This window comes from Schistocerca cancellata, chromosome 9, assembly GCF_023864275.1.
Source record: "Schistocerca cancellata isolate TAMUIC-IGC-003103 chromosome 9, iqSchCanc2.1, whole genome shotgun sequence".
NCBI classification, from domain to species: Eukaryota; Metazoa; Arthropoda; class Insecta; order Orthoptera; family Acrididae; genus Schistocerca; species Schistocerca cancellata.
The window spans coordinates 407,716,675-407,740,576 of record NC_064634.1 but is presented as its reverse complement, the minus strand read 5'-3'; positions in this window follow the sequence as shown (position 1 = coordinate 407,740,576).

Below are 23,902 nucleotides of genomic sequence, written 5' to 3'. Positions count from 1 at the left end.
ATTACAAATTAATTTTAATGAGCGCAGTAGAGCCCGAGATCTGCAACACCGAACAGCGGGACGCTCTCGCCGGCTGCCGCTTGCTGGCGGCCGGCTCGGTATCTTTGGCTGCCGCAACTTCGGAACGGAGCGTCGCTCACGGTCTTCACATTAAACCGAAATAAAAAGACATTGACACCTGAGTTCACAAGAAACAAATAAAAGTATTTGAATACAAAATAAATCAATTTTTTCTATGTTTGCGTCGCTGCCTTAATACATTTAAAGAAGGCTTATATTCTAAATTATTTTATTCACAGTACTAATTTCGGGCACTGTACATTTTCAAGTGCATCTACAGTAACACATATGGATAAAAAATCAAATCCACGTATTTTTGGGCATACCGCGGTCGCCAACGGTCATCATCTTGTAATGTTTACATACATAACGCACTGTATACACTTGTTCACAAGTGTATACTTCAGTCCGGAACCGCGCTGCTGCTACGGTCGCAGGTTCGAATCCTGCCTCGTGCATGGATGTGTGTGATGTCCTTAGGTTAGGTTTAAGTAGCTCTAAGTCTAGGGGACTGATGACCTCAGATGTTAAGTCCCATAGTGCTTAGAGCCATTTGAACATTTTTGAACAAGTGTTTATACATCTACATCTACGTGATTACTCTGCTATGCACCTTAAAGTGCCTGGCAAAGGGTTCAATGAACCACCTTCAAGCTGTCTCCTTACCGTTCCACTCTCGAACGGCACGCGGAAAAAACGAGCACTTAAATTTTCCTGTGCGAGCCCTGATTTATATTATTTTATCGTGATGATCATTTCCCCGTGTATAGATGGGTGCCAACAAAATGTTTTCGCGATCAGAGGTGAAAACTGGTGGTTGAAATGTAATGAGAAGATCCAGTCGCAACATAAAACGCCTTTGTTTTAATGATTGCCACTCCAATTCACGTATTATGTCTGTGACACTATCTCCCCTATTTCGCGACAATACAAAACGAGCTGCCCTTCTTTGTACTTTTTCGATGTCATCCGTCAGTCCCACCTGATGCGGATCCCACACCGCACAGCAATACTGCAGAATTGTGCGGACAAGCGTGGTGTAAGCAGTCTCTTTAGTAGACCTGTTGCACCTTCTAATGTTCTGCCAATGAATCGCAGTCTTTGGTTTGCTCTACCCACAACATTACCTATGTGATCGTTCCAATATAGGTTATTTGTAATTGTAATCCCTAAGTATTTATCTGAATTTACAGCCTTCGGATTTGTGTGACTTATCGCGTAATCGAAATTTAACTGTTTTCTTTTAGTACTCATGTGAATAACTTCACACTTTTCTTTATTCAGGGTAAGTTGCCACTTTTCGCACCATACAGATATATAGCACGATTTCTAGCAAACTTTACAAGGTGATGACCGTTCGCGACCGTGGGATGCCCAAAAATACGTGGCACGTGATTTTTTTATCCATATCTGTGCGCAAATATGCAAAGCACGCGGTTTTTTGACGTAACGAAGACGATGGATCCACATCTGCTACTACTCAGAGTGGTCAGAAACAGTCAGAAAATCTTGTAAGTTTGTTGCAGGATTCGTTGCGCTGAGAAATAAATGTTAAGGAAAAATTCGATATATTCGATACGCTGGGATTTTTCAGAGTTAGTCAGCATTAAAGTCAGCCGAACTGGCCGTTGCGAGCGCAAATTCAAGCGGCACGCCAGATACAATTAATGTCAGTTGGTCTCATAGCATAGATGATAGCGCACGAATTTGCTCAGTCTTTGGCTCGGCTTCGGTGATTACGACCGTCCCGCCTCCACTTTTATATATCGCTCTCTTATTCGGCTTTAGGAAACCAAATGAAGGACACGTTCGGCGATATTTCCTCCGGCAGGCCACTTGAATTTGCACTCGCAATGGCCTGTTTGGGTAACTTCAATGCTAATTAACTCGGAAATGGCACAACATATCGAATTTCTTCCTCAATAGTTATTTCTCAGCATTACGTACTCTGCAACACCCTTAAAAGATTTCAGACTGTTTCTGGCCACCTTGTAAACTTTCCTTACTGCGATACCTCCGCCGGCCGTTGTGGCCGAGCGGTTCTAGGCGCTTCGTTCTGCAACACCCTTAAAAGATTTCAGACTGTTTCTGGCCACCTTGTAAACTTTCCTTACTGCGATACCTTCCGCCGGCCGTTGTGGCCGAGCGGTTCTAGGCGCTTCAGTCTGGAACTGCGCGACCGCTACGGTCGCAGGTTCGAATGCTGCCTCGGGCATGGATGTGTGTGATGTCCTTAGGTTGCTTAGGTTTAAGTAGTTCTAAGTTCTAGGGGATTGATGACCTCAGATGTTAAGTCCCATAGTGCTCAGAGCCATTAGATTTTTGACACCTTCCCTGAACCCCAACAGGCTGAATTGGGTCTTCCTGTGTGAGTTGAGTGTAATGCTTTGGCTCAAGATATACATTGATATTATGCTGCAGCGTGTCCCTGTACATCTTGTTCTCTTGCAGCCGTTGATAGTACAATAGCAACCGGAAATGTGGAAGATGTTTTGCAACTGGCTTTGAGGTGCCAAAGGTTCAAATGGTTCAAATGGCTCTGAGCACTATGCGACTTAACTTCTGAGGTCATCAGTGGCTTATAACTTAGAACTAATTAAACCTAACTAACCTAAGGACATCACACACATCCATGCCCGAGGCAGGATTCGAACCTACTGCGACCGTAGCGGTCGCTCGGCTCCAGACTGTAGCGCCTAGAACCGCACGGCCACCCCGGCCGGCGTGGTGCCAAAGGCAAACAGCTTCTCCATCACAAAAAGGCTGTTATTTTTGGTAGGGCTGTTGGTAGGGCTGTAATAACTCTGTTGAGTGCCATAAATCCGAACACACACACACACACACACACACACACACACACACACACACAAGCGCGCATGTGCAGACGCACACAAATTCAAAGTGATCACGGTAGTGTAGAATAAACAGCTATTGCATGTGACGCTACTTTGGTAAATACTGGAAATGAGTAGAGACAATGACTCACAGGCAGATGTTCGGAATAGTGAATCACTACAGCTCTGGCTGCGACGACAGCCACGCCACGTCCCACTCTTTCTCGTGCAGAGGAGAAACCGTTTCAGCATAATATTTGCGTTTCCCCCGCGGCCAAGCACGACGCCGTCGCAAGAGCTCCACGTGCGGGAGGCCCATTGCGAAAGTGCCGCCGTTCGCTTTGAAACTCGTGCCGGGCGCTTCAGGTCGCGGCAAACGGATGGCTTTTAGTGAGCGGGGGAAACAAACGCCCCGTCCACTCGGCTGACACTCCGAGCAGCCTGATTGCTTTGTCCCGATTTAACGCGGCGGCTCACGCACAGAGCGCTTCCAGCGCCGGTTGGTCGGCGTCACGACATGCTCTTGGCCCGCGCACAGAGCGGAGTAAGTCGCCGTCGCTGGCGGATGTTTTAGTGACTTCCAGAGGAACCGTCGTGGCTGTGAAGGTCCTCCAGGTATGCAGTGCCGCAATGGCGGCCGAGAATCGCGAACCGCTCCGTGATAGGGGCTGTACGTAAAGTAGTCATAAAGTTTTAAATGTATTGTTTGTCTGCTGATACGTGTCTACAGTCCTACACATTGAAAACACGCGTGACACAAAGCTAGAGGGGTCATAATACACTACTGGGCATTAAAATTGCTACACCATGAAGAAGACGACGTGCTACAGACGCGAAATTTAACCGACACGAAGAAGATGCTGTGATATGCAAATGATTAGCTTTTCAGAGCATTCACACAAGTTTGGCGCCGGTGTCGACACCTACAACATGCTGATATTACGAAAGTTTCCATCCGATTTCTCACATACAAACAGCACTTGACCGGCGTTGCTTGGTGAAACGTTGTTGTGATGCCTCGTGTAAGGTGGAGAAATGCGTACCATCACGTTTCCGACTTTGATAAAGGTCGGATGGTAGCCTATCGCGACATTGCTGCTCGCGTTAGTCGAGATCTAATTACTGTTAGCAGAATATGGAATCGGTGGGTTGAGGAGGGTAATACGGAACGCCGTGCTTGATCACAACGTCCTCGTATCACTAGCAGTCGAGATGACAGGCATCTTATCCACATGGCTGTAACGGATCGTGCAGACACGTCTCGATCCCTGAGTCAACAGATGGGGACGTTTGCAAGACAACAACCATCGGCACGAACATTTCGACGACGTTTGCAGCAGCATGGACTATCAGCTTGGAGACCATGGCTGCGTCGCAGACAGGAGCACCTGCGATGGTGTACTCAACGACGACCCTGGGTGCACGAATGGCAAAACGTCAGTTTTTCGGATGAATCCAGGTTCTGTTTACAACATCATGATGGTCGCATCCGTGTTTGCTGACATCGCGATGAACGCACATTGGAAGCGTGTATTCGTCATCGCCATACTGCCTTATCATCCGGCGTGATGGTATGGGGTGCCATTGGTTACTCATCTCGGTCACCTCTTGTTCGCATTGACGGCACTTTGAACAGTGGACATTTCAGATGTGTTACGACCCGTGGCTCTACCCTTCATTCGCTTCCTGCGAAACCCTACATTTCAGCAGGATAATACCCGATCTCATGTTGCAGGTCCTGTATGGGCCTTTCTGGATACAGAAAATGTTCGACTGCTGCCCTGGCCAGCACATTCTACAGATCTCGCACCAATTGAAAACGTCTGGTCAATGGTGGCCGAGCAACTGGTTCTTCACAATACGCCAGTCACTACTCTTGATGAACTGTGGTATCGTGTTGAAACTGCATAGGCAGCCGTACTTGTACACGCCATCCAAACTCTGTTTGACTCAATGCCCAGGCGTATCAAGGCCGTCATTACGGCCAGAGGTGGTTGTTCTGGGTACTTGTTTCTCAGGATCTATGCACCCAAATTGCTTGAAAGTGTAATCATATGTCAGTTCTAGTATAATATATTTGTCCAATGAATACCCGTTTATCATCTGCATTTCTTCTTGGTGTAGCAATTTTAATGGCCAGTAGTGTAAATAGCACAGGTCATTGACAAAGCGGAGCGTCGGGCGGTAATTCGTCTTCTGAGTTGTTGAGGTATACGGCGAGGTCATCAACTCCCCAGACAAAAAATTACTCACGCCAGTGAGCAGTCACAGACGACTCGTTAAGCCTTTACGTGAGATAAGGCAGCAGCGATCGGTGAGTCATTTATGTTTCAAGTGGACACTGTACGTAAATATGGGTAAATGTAAGTGCTGCGTCATCCGAACAAGTCACAGCCAGGGCAAAAGCATCACAGGCACAAAGATGCGAGCTGGTGCCAGTGTCATAGAGACTCGCCACTTGTGCGAGTTTCACCAGCGCCACGGACGGTGTTGAGGACTCGACTCGGCCAGTTGCCGAGCGACTTCAATCCGCCAGCGACCGGACAGAAGCCTGCTCGGAAGGTAGAAGAGCAGCTCTCGCCCATTTGGTTACATATCATCGCCCAGGGCTGACTTAGACAGGGTACGTCGTTTAGTGAACTCTTAGAAGTGAACAGAGAGCTGTCGTAAAATTGCATTTCCTATGTACTGTGAAGTCTACGTACGATTATTTGCACTTAGCCGCTGAGGGCCTTTTTTGTGTTATATTGCAAGCAGTGTTGCAGACGTCACTATTCACTACGGTCGCGGGTTCCAATCCTGTCTCGGGCATGGATGTGCGTGATGTCCTTAGGTTCGTTAGGTTTGAGTAGTTCTAAGTTCTTGGGGACTGATGACCACAGATGTTGAGTCCCATACTTCTCAGAGCCATTTGAACCATTTCACTACTCAACAAGTCACAAAGAAAAGTAAACCTTTTAATTTAAAAAATGTTCAAATGCGTGTGAAATCTTACGGGATTTAACTGCTAAGGTCATCAGTACCTAAGCTTAGACACTATTTAACCTAAATTATCCTAAGGACAAACACACACACCGATGCCCGAGTGAGGACTCGAACCTCCGCCGGGACCAGCCGCACAGTCCATGACTGCAGCAACTAGACCGCTCGGTTAATCCCGCGCGGCAAACCTTTTAATTGATTTGTGTTCCTTTGTTACTAATTTGTTGGGGTGCTGTAGAACCTTCGTTCTCCTACCCTGATACCTGACCCTGGGACCTAGCTGTGTAATAGTGGCAGGGAGAAACTGTCTTACCGGTGTACTGCACCAGAAGCCGTTTCACGAACTCTCAAACCCGGCCTCTCACAACAGTAGCGAGAGGCCTTTACAAAACTTGCGACAAGGGTTTACAAAAGTGAGGACGTGACAGCGTGGCGAAAAGGGGAATTATGTTTCCCCGTGCTCATGGCCGTATCTTAATTTGTTGCTGTTTCGCTGTGGACCATGCAATGAGTCTACAAGCAGTGGTGTAAGAAACGTGGCCAAGACGTCAGAACTGCGATCGGAAAGTGATTCTGACAGAGGACCACAGACGCGTTTCACGGCTTGTGAACCAAAATCGCTTCCAAACCCCACAGGAACTGCCATAGGCAGAGAATGAGGCTCAAGCCCAAGCTGTTAGCGAGAGAACACTGCGATGGGAATTGTACCCAATGAACATGTGGAGCTGGTCACCTCGCAAGAGGCAAGATGGGCATCTACTGTCGGCTAGAAATCATCGAACATGGACAGTAAGTGACTGGCAGAACGTAATGCGGTCTAACGAATCACTTTCTTTGTCTATATTCACATATGACGCAAGTCGATCAGTGCACCGAAGGCCAAAAATTCCCCGAATTGCAGGGATACTGATGTCGGCGATTTACACGCTGTTCCGATATGTTCCACGGCTTTTTTATGGTGCTCAAGTCAGGTAATACTGTAAGCCAGTCAAGGTGTAATAGGATGGGGGACTGTTCAGAAAATCAGTCGCTCTTTCTTCCAGCCCGCTGTCGTCTTGAAAAACAGGGATAACAGTAGCATGCTAATCACGCAAATGTTGAGTGGAACGCAACACTTGATCATTCAGAACGTTTAAGTAGACCGGTTGGTTCATGTTTGTTGTCACCTCAGAGCGCGAACCCAGTTCATTATAACACATCCAAAACATCGGAGACCCACCTTCGGGTTACGAATGACCTTGCACAAACTCAGAACGATATGCTTCATTTGGCCTTCGGTGCGCCGGCCGCTGTGGCCGAGCGGTTCTACGCGCTTCAGTCCGGAATCGCGCAGTTACTACGGTCGCAGGTTCGAATCCTGCCTCGGGCATGGATGTGTGTGATGTCCTTGGGTTAGTTAGGTTTAAGTAGTTCGAAGTCCGCCCCAGTAGCTGAGTGGTCAGCGTGACGGATTGCCGTCCTCCGGGCCCGGGTTCAATTCCCGGCTGGGTCGGAGATTTTCTCCGCTCAGGGACTGGGTGTTGTGTTGTGTTCATCATCATTTCATCCCCATCCGGCGTGCAGGTCGCCCAATGTGGCGCCGAATGTAATAAGACCTGCGCCAAGGCGGCCGGACCTGCCCCGCGAGGGGCCTCCCGGCCAATGACGCCAAACGCTCATCATCATCAGTAGTTCGAAGTCTAGGGGACTGATGACCTCAGATGTTAAGCCCCATAGTGCTCAGAGCCATTTGAACCATTTGAACATTTGGCATTTTCAGCGATTCGCGTTTCCAGGGTACCATTGTCGGATCTTCTGTGATGTGACTGGCTACAAAGACGACCATTTATAGTGCAGCGAGATTCTGAGCTGATGATTTCTACGGCATGTCCAGTACTAGAGGAACGCCTTCTACAGTCCTGCATTCAGACGCGACGGATCTGCCTGTTTCCGACGCCAGACACCCAAATCTACTCTGCCTCCTCCCTCGCCACCCCCACTCTCCGCGGTGCATTATTAAGCGTGCGGGGGCGCCAGCCGGAATTAGGCGGTCCGGCTAAGCCCGGCATTACACTAATAACGCCGCCGTCGACGCCAGTGTTATTAGTGCTGCCGCAAAAAGCGATTACGCCGCTCGCTCGCCCGCATTATTCGAATCGTCCGATGCCTATCCGTATCGCGATGAAATTTTTCGCCGCATCTTCCTCCTCGTTTTGTGTTTTGACCGTTCTGTTTGTTTGTTGTCCATCGCAAGGAAAAAAATGGCTTTATCGCAAATGTATCGCGGCGTGTGTTTTCCCGGCGCTACAGTAATTTGGGCCGGCTTAGCTGGCACCCGTCGGATTCCATCTGTCCGAACGGCTGCGTTGTGTGTTCCTGCCATGTAGCAGTGCGTCCTTCCACGTGGGGTTTAATGGCTGCCGCCGGTATGCCGCTCATACGTAGCGTGTCCTCTTCTCGGCTATTGGAAAGCTCGGTTTAGTCTTTTTATTACGTCGTTTGTAACTTCGTAGGCTTCTGCAGCCCGCTTGACTTTCCATAAATTCTTCTCGTTGACATTCCACGTCATTCTATAAAACTCTGTGCGAATATTTCGACGGCTGTCAGCGTATGTGGTACTACTGGAGCACCGCACCTTCAGCTAAAATACAGGTGGAATCTCTTAAAATATGCGAACAATTTATTTCGTGAACCGTCGACGTATCGACATGAAGTTTCTCGGCATACGGTGGTAGACAGAGGTGCACGTACATTTAATTTCAACAGACAGTGTGATTCAGTTGCCCCTACTGATGTCGTTTTATGCAGTCCGCAATGTTATATGTGGCCTTCAAAAACCATGAGCGAGATTTTCATATTCTCTCCCTCGCTTCGCGCAAACTGTTAGTCCCACAGAAGAAACGAACAGGATTTGTTTCTAAGAAATTTAATTTAGTTAAATTTTGTACTGGGATGCGTTTTCTGTGGAGGCCACGATTTTCGAGTTATTCGAGACAAACGTACAAAAGTGAGCTTCAAACGCATTTGAACCAATAAATTCCGGACATTTGGGCGCTGTCAGAGACAAACACACAGTTACGTGCGTAATACTTACCTCATTGAGTTAAACTTTTGATGTAAGATACTCTTAATGAGTAGACTAAGAGGTGTGTGAGAAAAATTATGAGACTGATTTTCTTTAATCTACCATTTTTTTTTCAGACAACAATATTGTCCCCTTCAGAGTAGTTCCCTTCGGCAGTCGTTTTCCCAGTCTTGGTTGCAGCGCTTAAAGGCTTCAACTGATAGGACCTTTCATACGTCGGTCACATTCTTTTGAACGTTCTCCAGAGTCCCAAAATAAAGACTTTTTAGACATTTTGCAACTTCGGGAAAAGAAAAAAGTCGTAAGGACTTAGAACAGGTGAATAGGGGGGCTGTGGAACAAGAGGAATGCCTTTTGAGGTAAGAAATTCCGTGATGGAAGTGGCCGTCGTGATATGGGACGTTGTCATGTTGCAGCATCCACTTGTCTGCAATGTCAGACATCACTCGATTCGCCCTTTTCCTGAGACTTTCAAGGTCGTCTTTGTAAAACACTTGGTTGACAGTTTGTCCCGGAGAAACAAATTCTTCATGCACTGTACCACTGCTGTTAAAAAAGCAAACCAGCTTCTTATTATTTTTGATCCGTTCATTCGCGCTTTTCCCGGTCGACGGGATGTCTCAGTGTGCCGCTCCTCACTTTCCTGCTTTCTCTCAGGATCGCCCAAAAAAGTTCATGATTCATCACCTGTGACAACACGACTGTAACTTTTGACTCACCAGAGGGGACGCGACACCGTTGCCGAAGTAAAACCAATGGTGAGCCGGCAGTACGGTTGGTAAAGTACCTCTGTTGCCATGCCGTGAATAAACAGTACCATGTCGTGTCTCGCATTAGATGCGTCCACGTTCAAAAATGGTTCAAATGGCTCTGAGCACTATGGGACTTAACTGCTGTGGTCATCAGTCCCCTAGAACTTAGAACTACTTAAATCTAACTAACCTAAGGACATCACTCACATCCATGCCCGAGGCAGGATTCGAACCTGCGACCGTAGCGGTCGCGCGGTTCCAGACTGTAGCGACTAGAATCGCTCGGCCACCCCGGCCGGCTTTAAATCAGGTTTCCTCCGTATCTCGATCATTTAAATCCGGCTGAGAACCTATTGTCCTAGGTGAAAACTAATATGAGAAGAAACAGCATGAAGTGTACGCCCAATGAGGTTGACATGTTGACAGTAGAAACCATTCCAAATGTTAAACCACAGGGCAGGCCTCGAGTTGTCAGCCATACCAAGAAGACAGTTGAAGAGACATGGATTAATGAAGAGCTATGTAGTAATACGAAATTTCTCTTGTTGCCGTGTTAAAACCTGCTTTTTTCGCCAGAACGCAGCAGCGTTTACAAATATACATCTCACTAATATTCTAATGCAGTTGAAACTGCGAAAAATGCCTGAATCACTATAGTATTGTACTAGCAACTGAAGGCAAGGAGATCAACAGTTCATAGAAAAAGACTATTTTCAGAATTAAATTAAACGTGTCACTTCAATTATATTGTTTCAAAACCCTCAGCAGTTCTCATTTCACCAGTAATCGATGGCCTTTAAAAATGACATTACTTTACCAAAATAATTTGTAGTTACTTGAATATCACGGTGGATATGGAAGTTTCGCATATTCATCATATGACAAAATACTCTCCGCGTTGTGTGCTTGTCCGCAGCTGTGGTCGTGCGGTAGCGTTCTCGCTTCCCACGCCCGGGTTCGATTCCCGGCGGGGTCAGGGATTTTCTTTGCCTCGTGATGACTGGGTGTTGTGTGATGTCCTTAGCTTAGTTAGGTTTAAGTAATTCTAAGTTCTAGGGGACTGATGACCATAGATGTTAAGTCTCATAGTGCTCAGAGCCATTTGAACCATTTTTTTGTTGTGTGCTATCAGTAGCCAACATTTTCTTTCTGTATCTCGAACCAATTATGATATATGAGGGATTTATGGCTTTTTCTCTGGCTCGTGAGTTTGAGATGGAGCGGTTTACATACATTCCATTTTCTCGGGACTGGAGACAGATAGCGATACCTCTCCAGTTTACAGAATAATTCAATATGTTACCTACATTTTATACGCAGCAGCATATGACCTAAGACGCACCAAACACAAATCCATAGCGGCCCCTATTTTCCACGACAAACTTCAAGAATTTCTAGCAGTAGTTTAGCGAATATCGAAATATCACAATAACTATGACCATTAACGGAATGACAGGCAGTTCATCATGAAGCTGACGAATAAGCTATAAGATGTGCGAGAACCAGAGTTCATTAGTGAGTAGTTTCTTTAAAATAGTTCGAGAAAGATGGCAGATTGGCCGCCTTGCGTGACTTGCATTTCATGCCAGGTAGACCTGGAACTATAGTCACCTGCTGACTCGCTCAGCTCACGATGTTTACTAGTCATCCGTCCACTCTCTCCGTACTGAACTGTCAGAAGTCGCAACTAATTTTAAAGATACCATAACAGGTCATCCATCATCTTTATTGTTAAACTTTGGTCTGACCTCACAAGAGCAGGCACGTGCTCGATGTTTTCGTCGGTTTTAGATGTCCACAGTCTACCCGGGCGAGGATCATCGTCAACGTGATCCTGGCATTCCAAAAGTGATTTAAACCAGCGGAAATCTTGTGCTGTCGATAAGGAATGTTCGCCATAAGCCTGGTTCAACTTTTCAAAGGTCACACTCGAGGGTTCCTCACACTTAATGCAAAACTTAATGGGTTGATGTTGTTGTGGATTGGCAAGACAGCCAACCCACTATGAGGAAGCCGAAAGGCACATGTTTAAACTCACGCAGGCTGGCGTGAGGTCTGGAACAGGACAAGGAATTGAGACTAGCAAAAAACGTACGTATCTTCTGGAATACTTAACTTTAATCCATAATTGGTGAACATCGCTCTTGACGGTACATGTTTTACAGCATCAATAGTAACTGGTAATGGCGCCTTGCTAGGTCATAGCAAATGACGTAGCTGAAGGCTATGCTAACTATCGTCTCGGCAAATGAGAGCGTAAGTTGTCAGTGAACCATCGCTAGCAAAGTCGGCTGTACAACTGGGGCGAGTGCTAGGAAGTGCCTCTAGACCTGCCGTGTGGCGGCGCTCGGTCTGCAATCACTGATAGTGGCGACACGCGGGTCCGTCGTATACTAACGGACCGCGGACGATTTAAAGGCTACAACCTAACAAGTGTGGTGTCTGGCGGTGATACCACAGATGTTGTTCTAAATACCGGTATTCGCCTATGACAGGTGAAAGGCACGTAAGCATCCTGTCTGATCACTTGCATCCATTCATGTCCATTGTACATTCCGATGGACTTGGGCAATTCCTTCAGAACAATAGGACACCGCCGCACGGGGTAGCCGCGCGGTCTAGGGGCCCAGCCACGGTTCGCGCCGCTCCCCCCGTTGGAGGTTCGAGTCCTCCTTCGGGCATGGGCGTGTGTGTTGTCCTTAGCGTAAGTTAGTTTAAGTTAGATTAAGTAGTGTGTAAGCTTAGGGATCCGTGACCTCAGCAATATGGTGCCAGAGGCACTTACCACCACCACCACCACCACCACCACCACCACCACCAGCAATGGGACACCCCACACGTCCAGTATTGCTACAGAGTAGCTCCAGTAACACTCTTCTGAGTTTAAACACTTCCGCTGGTCACCAAACTCCCCGGACATGAACATTATTGAGCATATCTGGAATGCCTTGCAACATGCTGTTCAAAAGAGTTCTCCACCCCCTCGTACTCTTACAGATTTATGGACAGCACTGCAGGATTCGTGGGGTCAGTTCCCTCCAGCAGTATTTCAGACATTAGTAGAGTCCACGTCATGTGTTGGTCACTTACGTGTGCTCGCGGGGACCCTACACGATATTTGGCAGGCGTACCAGTTTCTTTGGTTCTTCAGTCTAAACTAACACTGCTTTGCCAGATCGCTCGCTGTGTTGTCAGTCTCATTACCTTTCCGCTGCACTTCGTATGACAGCATTTTAAATTTTTAAATTCTGTCAATAATTACGCGAAATATTGGAACAGAAATTTTTGTTCACCCTGGAAGCCACAAGACAGGCAATCTGCAAAGGGTTCTGGCCACAGTTGCTTGGGTTCCAGGGTAGTTATTTGTAATACTGTATAGATGTTCGCCACTTGGCTGCAGCAGTCTGCAAGAGAATAAAATATAGTGGCCATTTTACCCGGCCTGGCCATTACATCCGTCTTTGCTCCATCCCTCGTATATAACCATATAATTATGAAGGTCGCAACAAGAAATATAAGTTTTATTACAGCCAAACTCAATTCATGCACGGATGGCGAAAAAATAAAATGCGTGCGATGAAATAGGAAACGCTTACAGTTGTCTCGAAGTCAACCGCTTGGTACCGGCTACGACAAATGGTACCACCTTTAGGGGCTCACAATAGGCAGTGAAAGTAGCATCAGAGATCGGCCTGCATCAGGAATAACATCTGGCGGGATGGTGGGGAGGGGGCGGGCAGAACCCCAGAGCGACACAGGCCGCACTAGCGGACGCCCAGACAGTCGACACGGCCCTTCCGCTTCAGCGTGCACAGCCGAGCGGCGAATTACGGCCGCGGCGCCTGTCTGCCCGCCCAATCAGCGTCCGGCTGGCCGACTCCGCTAATCGATTGTTGTCAGTCGGCGCTGGCAGCAGTCGACTCTTCAGCTGCGACTGCCGACTGCTGCCGCTCCGTCGTGCCACGGCGCCAAGGCCTTCACTGCCGTTGTAGTTGAGAGTACGGTGTGCTGTAAACGGTTCCATGGTTTCTGCTTCATTGTATCTACGATGTGGAAAGTCTATATAAATTCAAATTACTTTACAGTTACCGTCTTGAGCGAAATACAATAAACAGGCCGGCTCACGACGACATTGGAGTCGAGCGGTTCTAGACGCTACAGTCTGGAACCGCGCGACCACTACGGTCGCAGGTTCGAATCCTGCCTCGGGCATGGATGTGTGTGATGTCTTTAGGTTAGTTAGGTGTAAGTAGTTCTAAGTTCTAGGGGACTGATGACCTCAGAAGTTAAGTCCCATAGTGCTCAGAGCCATTTTTGAACGACATTGGAATCAATGTTGTGTACGGAGTTTTCTCAAAAATAAGGAAATTTTCGTTTTTCGAAAGAATTTTAGTTATTCCTTCAATGTTATCTCTGTAACTTATACGATAGGGGGGCCTGAAATATTATGGAAAAGACTAAAAATTGATATATACTCTGTATACCTTACTTTATTCTCCACTTTTAGGCACGTTACATTTAAATTGTCAATATCTCATTTATCATTCTTCTGCAAAAGCAGAAACACAAAAAAGTGTTCCTAATTTCGACCCGCATAAAAATTCTCACAAGCATAATTAATTTAAACGTATTTTTCCATTCTAACAATGCCAAACACTATTTTAAGTCACTTTATGTCCATAATGAACAATATTTTCAAGTTAATTTTGCCTTTTAAGCATGTGTCACATGTGAATTGGTATTCTGTGTAGATGAAGAGCATGTTTCGTGATATCAAACTAAGCATTTCGCGTAACCAATTCATTTCTCTCCACTTGCGTTTTCGCATCTGAAAAAAGTGAAATAGCCCTTATAAACAGCGAATAAAATCAAATTTTAGTAACAGTTCCAATTTTCTACCCAGGGTCAAAATAGGAACTGCAAGGGGGACGAAATTACGAACCTCTCTAGGTTTATTATAATGGCTGCTACAGTAACGTACGCAACCCCTTTAGTCTAGCGATTACGCACCAAAATCTACAATACACGACTGAAATACGTCCCAATATTTGAACATTTAAACACGAATCAGTGCTCACACTGGGGAGTAGCTGAATGTTAACCTGACTGCTGCACTAACGTCAGTGTAAAAAGTGAATTCCCTCGTAAACAGAAACCAAACGTGCTGCACACAACAGACTCTCTCAAAAACGTAGTCGTATGAGGTCACGCAAGCGCACGCAGTTATCAATAGGAAATTCCTAGGGAGACGAAATGAGGAGCACGGTCGGCATTAGAGCCCCTAATCTTATGCGTAACCTTCTAAATCTAATGGGAGTGTGTAACTTAGTGACTAAATAGTTATTATGTGAAACTTTATGTTAAACTGAAAACCGAAATTTTCAATCTCTTCCTTGCCTTCAATAATTCGTGGTTTTATCATGAGAATTTATCATTTGTGGAATACTTTACAACTTGCCTTTCAAGACTTTGCAATGCGAAATGTCGTACGTTAAAACCTCGTGCAGTTACTGATTCTACTTGAAAAGTATGTAGAAATTAGTATAGCCCTAAAACACACCAAAGAACTGCTCGTCATGGACCTAGAACAAAGCATTACCTGCGCAATTGAAGAGCTGTTCTGTTCTGCAACAGCACCAGAAATAAATCACGGTGCTATGCTCGAATGGCTCTAAGCACTATGGGACTTAACATCTGAGGTCATCAGTCCCCTAGAACTGAGAACTACCTAAACCTAACTAACCTAAGGACATCATACACATCCATACCCGAGGCAGGATTCGAACCTGCGACCGTAGCACTCGCGCGGTTCTGGACTGAAGAGCCTAGAACCGCTCGGTCACAACGGCCGGCACGGTACTATGCAATGCGTGTGGTACGCTTATACGATGTAACATTTCAACCAGTGAAAGGAACTACGGATGCACGGGACAAAGTGAATCAAAACCTTTTCATGTTAATTCTTATACCTTAACTAAGAAAACATTTTAAGGAAAGTATATGTCTCTCTTAAATGACATTGCCTGGAGCAATCGCATGGGCGGAGGCGTGGAACAAAGACTAGGCCGATATGTTAGGTAAATTTTGTCCAGAAAAGTTTCTACATACAACACCTTTAAACTCTCAGGAAGACAAGGATGGTGTATCGATTTCCTGGACACCTGCGTGGCAAACGTGAAGCAACTACCGACACAAAGAGTTTACAATAACGAATCTAGCCTCCACATAATGAACCGCGACATAAATAACCTGCGCTAAGCATATTACGAGAATACTAGCGATCGCTGTGAATGTTGGCCGAGAGGTTCTAGGCGCTTCAGTTCGGAACCGCGCTGCTGCTACGGTCGCAGGTTCGCATCCTGTCTCGGGCTTGGAAGTGTGTGATGTCCATATGTTAGTTAGGTTTAAGTAGTTCTAAGTCTAGGGGATTGATGACCTCAGGTGTTAAGTTCCATAGTGCTTAGAGCAATTTTTTGAGTTGTGAATGTAAAAGCATTTATATATGTTACCCCATTCAGAATTCACAGGCAGGGAGACAGCGTCCCGAAAATTACCCTCATTAACGTGATCTCCGCCTATTTTTCATTTCAACTTTCAATGTGAAATAGCCACTCACAGACGGCAGTGAAGGATATATAAACCGTATCGTGGTAATGCGGAGACGGGGCGATATATCTGACGCCCTAAAGAGAATGATCATTTGCTTTCGGACCAAGAGTGGAAGCATTTCCGAAACGGCTAAGTTTGTAAACTGTTCGCGTGCCAACGTGGTTAAAGTACACAGGACATGGCAAAATGGCGCTCTCCAAAGTGTCAACTGTGTTGCACCACGGGCCATAGACCACGGTTGCAGAGATGTATACAGGCGATTAGACCTGCAACTGTTGAGAGACTGGCCCTCAAATGAGCCAAGGAACTACCAACAGTCGCTCCTCAAGGAGTGTTCAACGAACGTTGTGTGTATGGACCTCCGTGTGAAACTCCTGGTTCGTGCACCCATGCTGACTGCTGTTCTTCGGCGACGAAGCTTGGAATTTGCACGCCAGTACCGAAACCGGACGCCGACTGAGTGACGACTTTTCAAATTTATCACATTCTGTGCTCCATTAGACATGACTGTGTTGGCATGTACGGCGTGAAAAGGTTGAAAGCAAACACCTTATAATTTCCAGAGCGTTACGGTCTGGGGAATGTTTTCGTGGCATTCCTTGCGTGATCTCGTCATTCCGGAAAGTACACTGGATCAGCACCAGTATGCATCTGTCCCTGGGGACCATGTCCATCCGTCCATGCTGTTTGTTTTTCCTCGGCAGGATGGCATCTAACAGCAGAACAATGCAACGTGTCACATAGATCGCAGTATATGTGCGTGGTTCAATTTAACGTACTCCTCGGATTTAAAGCCAATCTGGAAGCTGTGGGACCACCTCGATCGGGATGTTCGCTCTATGGATCCTCAACCGAGAAACCTAACACAACTTTCCACGGCACTGGTGTCGGCGTGGCTTCACATCCCTTTTGATGCCTTCCAGAATCTCATGGACTCTCTACCTGCACGTCTTGCATTGCAAAAGGCGGCTACTCATGCTTTTGACTGGACAGTGTTGCAGTATATTGATCCATTTTGATGCAAAATAAATAGTCGTCGATGTAGGCAAAATACACATACACTTTATGAGACATGGCAACAGAGTTAATATACCTTATGCCTAATACTGTACAGCTAATTTTGTCATCTGTTTAGCAACTCACCGACGAAAATCTTGCGCAATTCGGGCAAATGAAATACGCGAAGTTATGAAATTCCAGGTTACTTTCTGAACAAATTTCGTATAACTTGAGGGTATTTTTGCCCTGTCGTTGGAACTACAAAAATGCGTGATTTTTTTCACCAGATGCGTTTCGCTCGGGAAATGCCGTCTGCTAGCACATCGTTGTTTTTCTGCGTTAGACACTGATAATTTTGATCTGGTTTTTAGCTTTTCTGCAGAACAAATGAAAATTAGACCAAAATTATCAGTGACTAACGCAGGAAAAAAACGATGTGCTGCAGAACAACTAAAAATTAGACCAAAATTATCAGTGTCTAACGCATAAAAACAACAATGTGCTAGCAGACGGCATTTCCCGATGTAAGCGAGAAATCAACAAAACATCACCGTAAGTACAAAGGAACTTATTCTTAACGAACTGTTTTTCGATCTAAAACCAAATCAAAATGTAAATAACTGAATTACCGACCACTGATAATGTTTTACTTCAATAAAGCGAAACGCGTTTGGTGAAAAAAATCATGCCTTTTTTGTAGCTGCAAGGACAGAAAAAAAACCCTCAAGAATTATAAAGCAACTACGGACACCATGGCCACACAGACGAAGAATTCGTTTAACTCATCTATCTTTCATATCTTTTCCCCCCTCTCGAGGTTGCGTTTTACGCCATCGTGGAACCATTCACCTGATTCCATGCACGTTGATAACGGACGGACATCGGCAGCAAAGATGAGCGGTAGGGGGAACGCTTAAGTGCCATGGCGGCGAACTCTGGAGCGCAATGAGAGTAAAGCGCCTTTTATTCGAGCCAAGTTCTTGTCTCAGTCGAGGAGTCGTGGCAGATGAGCTTACTGCAGCGTTTTTGCCGGATTATTCCTGTACTGAGTCTTGCCTTTGGCGACTGGCCGTATTTGTTTACACGTAAGCGCTAAAATTGCGTCTGCTGTGAAATTTGGCTCCTGAATGGCGAAAATATTGTTACGAGGGACAATCATTTCTACGAAAAATTCTAAATATACGAGGGTTGAATGAATAGTAACGCCTCCACCTTCGTTAATTGGGTTTGGATATGAATATTTTAATAAATCAGACGCAGAAACAATCCGGAGAATGCGATCTTTAATTACCAATATTCACTTTTCCACATAATCACCAGCCAATCGGATACATTTCTGCCAACGAAGAACAAGTTTTCTCAAGCCGTTTCGGAAGAAGTCGACACTCTGTTTCCGCAACCACAGTCTTGCAGTTCTCTCAACGTCTTCATCAGAAGCATAATGATGTCCTCGCATTTCGTCTTTCATTATCGGGAACAGATGGAAGTCAGACGGTGCTAAATCTGGACTGTATGGAGAATGCCGTACGGTGTTGCGCTTTGATCTCAGGAGTCACTATCCGGAGTACCCATCGTGCACAGATATTCCGATAGCCAAGCAAAGCAATAATGTGATCTAGACGTTCTTGTGAAATGCCGATTGTGCTTGCAATTTCTCCCTGAGTGATACGACGATAAATCTGTCAACATTTTGCTTGTGAAACTCGGTGATTGCTGTCACAGGACGTCTTAACACTCTGTTTGTCAAGCAGGGCAGATGTTCCCGCCTCAACATCTTTAAACTTACTCGCCCAACGACGCACAATACTCACATCAACACAATCACCTTAAACTGCTTTCATCCTCTGATGAATCTCCTTTGGGGTGACAACTTCTGCTGTCAAGAATTCAATGACTGCATGTTGCTTCAATCGCATTGACCGACCGTCTGCGCAGGGTTCCATACTTGACACTGTAACAACACAACCGTTCAATGCTAAGGCTTCCCTCCAGCTGGAGCTGAAGAGAGGAGGCTATGGAACAAGCCAGTACCTGCCGCACACCAATGCTGCCAACTGTTGAAGAGTTACTAAGGTGGAGGCATTACTTTTCAGTCAACCCTTGCAGTAACAGAGCGTAGGAACAAGCAGTGGCAATGACCAGAACGAAACTCATATTCTGTGTTTTTGAACAATCTCGCATGGCAAATTGAGTACTGAAAGAACAGAGAAAGTGTCGTCCAAACATTTCAAAATTTCGACTTATATTTACTCGAGAAAATTTTTGCCTACAAACATATAAAACAATATTTAGAATGGTGAGCTCGCCACAACAAGTATGCGCGCTACTTCCCACGTCATTTTCAAATAAGCAGGTGTCAGTTGTAGCTATGTAGTTAACTAGTACGCCGATCTGTGCATTTTTAAAATGTTCGAGGTTGTAGAATCGCCCACTGCCTGTAAGATATGTGAAAACGTTCATGACGAAGAACGCTAAGGTCGACCATCTGTGATCACAGAAGATTTGGGTCTGCAACAGGCACAAAAATGCATGAAGAGAGAATATTCACGATAACCGCTCTGTGAGTGGAATTTTCTCAAGTGTCTTGGTCTGTATTGTATAAAAATTGTGTGTGAAAACATAAACTTCAGGAAATTATTCTCTCGATGGGTACCCAAAATGAAAGAGATTGGCCAGTGCCTTCACCTTCTTGAGTGGTTATGACGAAGAAAGGGATGACGTATTGAATTGAGTCGTCACAGGAGATGAAGGACGGGTATCCCATTTCACCCCTGAATCCAGGCAACATTCAGTAGAACGGCGGCACTCTACCTCTCCTGTCAAGGTCAAACCCAAACAAACGCTATCACAGCGCTAGATCATCAAGATAACTCAAGGCCTCACACTGCTATCCAGACTCGGCAACTAAAAAATGTTCAAATGTGTGTGAATTCCTAAGGGACCGAACTGCTGAGATCATTGGTCCCCGAACTTACGCACTACATAAACTAACTTCAACTGACTTATGCTGGGAACAGCACACACACCCATGCCCGAGGGAGAACTCGAACCTGCGGCGGGAGGGGCCGCGCAATTCGTGACATGGCGTCTTAAACCGCACGGCCGCTCCGCGCGGCCTCGGTAACTGACTCTTTCAGATGAGAAGTCTTAGATCACCCACTGTGCAGCCCTGAGCGATTTCCGCCTTCTTTTTTTTGGTAGCTGAAACCTCATCTTGGCTGTCAGAGCATGCGCAAACTACTTTGAAGAGGGATTTCAAAACTTAGTTTTAAGATATGACAAGTGTCTAAACAAACAGTACACCTACGGAGAAAAATAAAGAGATTGATGTAAAACGTAGAAACAGATATGATTTGTAAATAAAAGTTTTGGTTATTTTTCTTAAAAAAAGGCCCCCATTTAAAAACCCTCCCTCGTAAATAGCGTAATTTTACTTTATCTTTGCTATTTCCTCAGTGCTAAAAACCATCGAAAATTTTTAACTCATCAAATGGAGCTGACTTTTTTTACTATGCAAATCCTAATAACCCCTATGTATTTACATTCTTATTTATGCATAGAGTAGTCTTTGTCTTTGTCCAGGTGTTGTAAAACCTGTAAATATCTTTTCGGTTTCATGTATTTTCTCTCTTGTTGGAGAACACTAGGAGGAGAAATGCCAAAACTTGTTGTAACCTTTGCAGTGTGTCACAAAACGAAACAAACGCCACCATAAAAATTAAAAAGACAAAAAAGCACAAAATGCAGTACTATAGTAAGCGAGAGCTCGACGAAAATAGGTCAACTTTGGTTGTCAACAGGCGACGCCACAGTCCTCTGTTTCTGCATACTTGGTAACGCTCTCGAGATTATACAGGGTGTAACAAAAAGATACGGCCAAACTTTCAGGAAACATTCCTCACACACAAAGAGAGAAAATATGTTATATGGACATGTGTCCGGAAACGCTTACTTTCCATGTTAGAGCTCATTTTATCACTTCTCTTTATATCACATTAATCATGGAATGGAAACACACAGCAACAGAACGTACCAGCGTGACTTCAAACACTTTGTTACAGGAAATGTTCAAAATGTCCTCCGTTAGCGAGGATACATGCATGCACCCTCCGTCGCATGGAATCCCTGATGCGCTGATGCAACCCTGGAGAATGGCGTATTGTGTCACAGCCGTCCACAATACGAGCACGAAGAGTCTCTACATTTGGTACCGGGGTTGCGTAGACAAGAGCTTTCAAATGCCCCCATAAATGAAAGTCAAGAGGGTTGAGGTCAGGAGTGCGTGGAGGCCATGGAATTGGTCCGCCTCTACCAATCCATCGGTCACCGAATCTGTTGTTGAGAAGCGTACGAACACTTCGACTGAAATGTGCAGGAGCTCCATCGTGCATGAACCACATGTTGTATCGTACTTGTAAAGGCACATGTTCTAGCAGCACAGGTAAAGTATCCCGTATGAAATCATGATAACGTGCTCCATTGAGCGTAGGTGGAAGAAAAAGCTAAAATGAGCTCTAACATGGAAATTAAGCGTTTCCGGACACATGTCCACATAACATCTTTTCTTTATTTGTGTGTGAGGAATGTTTCCTGAAAGTTTGGCCGTACCTTTTTGTAACACCTTGTAGAACTCCACATTCGGCAGTCAGTCATTTGAAGTTTTTTTTGGGACAACGAACCCCCTTCTGTAGTGGATTTTTAAGCCTTCCTTCTGCTTTTAGTTTCTCCTATTTTATGACTTCCGTTCCCATTGCTGCAGGTTTCCGTTTTCGGTTTCTTACTGCTTCCTAAGTCACAGATCGGGCGCTAATGACCATAGCAGTTTTGCGCCCTAAAAACAAAAAAAAAAAAAAGAGTCAACAGATGATTGACGTCACTGGTTCACTCCCGACGTGGTTAGCTGCTTTTACGAGCAAGCACGCAAGGCACGCCCCAAACAAGAAGTCGATTTTGGGCAGAAAGTCGTTCGAGTACAACTCGTTTAAAAGTCGATTCACGCTTAACTGAACGGAACGCGACGAAAAGGAATGGAACAGCACGCCAAATCATTTGACAATGCTTTACATGTCACGGCATTCGCTCTGGCCGTCAACCAAACAAAGCGTCAATGTTTCTCTGGTAGAAAGTTTTCTCGTTGCCCGACCAGGCGCGTGCGGAAAGATATGCAGTCTATATATAGTGTGGCTGTCAGCGTGGTTGTCTGCCGGCGGCGCAGCGCCGTTCTCGGAAGATCCACACAGCCGTCGGGCCAATCACGGCGCGGGCCTCATCGATTGACGCGCCGTTCCGTTCGTGCCGCGAATACCTCGCCAGCACCAGGCCGGGCCGCCTGTCGGCAGCGGGGACGCCGCTGTCCGCTCCAGGGAGTTCTGCAGCCCGCACGCCACTCGCACCAGAGGCGGCGCCCGGAAGGCGGAAGAAACGTCGGACCCTCGCTCTTACTGGCGCTGCACTCTACATCTGCATCTACATGGATACTCTGTGTGGTGTCACCGCCAGACACCACACTCGCTAGGTGGTAGCCTTTAAATCGGCCACAGTCCGTTAGTATACGTCGGACCCGCGTGTCGCTACTGTCAGTGATTGCAGACCGAGCGCCGCCACACGGCAGGTCTAGTCTAGAGAGACATCCTAGCACTCGCCCCAGTAGTACAACCTACTTTTCTAGCGATGGTTCACTGACAAAATACGCTCTCATTTGCCGAGACGATAGTTAGCATAGCCTTCAGCTACGTCATTTGCTACGACCTAGCAAGGCGCCATTACCAGTTACTATTGAGATTATGAATAATGTACCGTCAAGAGCGATGTTCATCATTAATGGATTAAAGTTAAGTATTCCACCAGCTACGTCCTTTTTTTCTAAAGTCTAATTTCCTTGTCCTGTTCCAGACCTCACGCCAGCTTGCGTGAGCTAAAACGCGTGCCTTTCGGATTCCTCTAATATTACGGTGTTGGCTCTCCTGCCAACCCACAACACTCTGCAAATCTCATTTAAGTGCCTGGCAGACGGTTTATCGAACCACCTTCACAATTCTCTATTATTCCAATCTCGTATAGCGCGCGGAAAGAACGAACACGTATATATCTCCGTACGGGCTCTGATTTCCCTCATTTTTAATTTTGAAATGCAGGTGTTCATATGGTTTAATATCCACTGTTTTGTGGCAGGTCCAAACTTTTTGATTTGTTCCGTCCGTATTTCGTCTAGGACGGAACAAATCAAAAAGTTTGGACCTGCCAAAAAACAGTGGATATTAAACCTTATGAACACCTGCATTTTAAAATTGCAAATCCCCAAGATCTGGCGTAAAGCCAAGGTAATAGCACTTTTAAAGCCTGGGAAAACACCCGGCTGGTCCCTGCGAAGGTTCGAGTCCTCCCTTGGGCATGGGTGTGTGTGTTTGTCCTTAGGATGATTTAGATTAAGTGGTGTGGAAGCTTAGGGACTGATGACCTTAGCAGTTAAGTTCCATAAGATTTCACACACATTTTAACATTTTTTTGAAAAAACCAACAGACCCAAAAAGTTTCCGTCCGATTTCATTCCTTTGTCATTTGTACAAGGTACTGGAAAGGCTGATCCTAAATCGAATATCAGA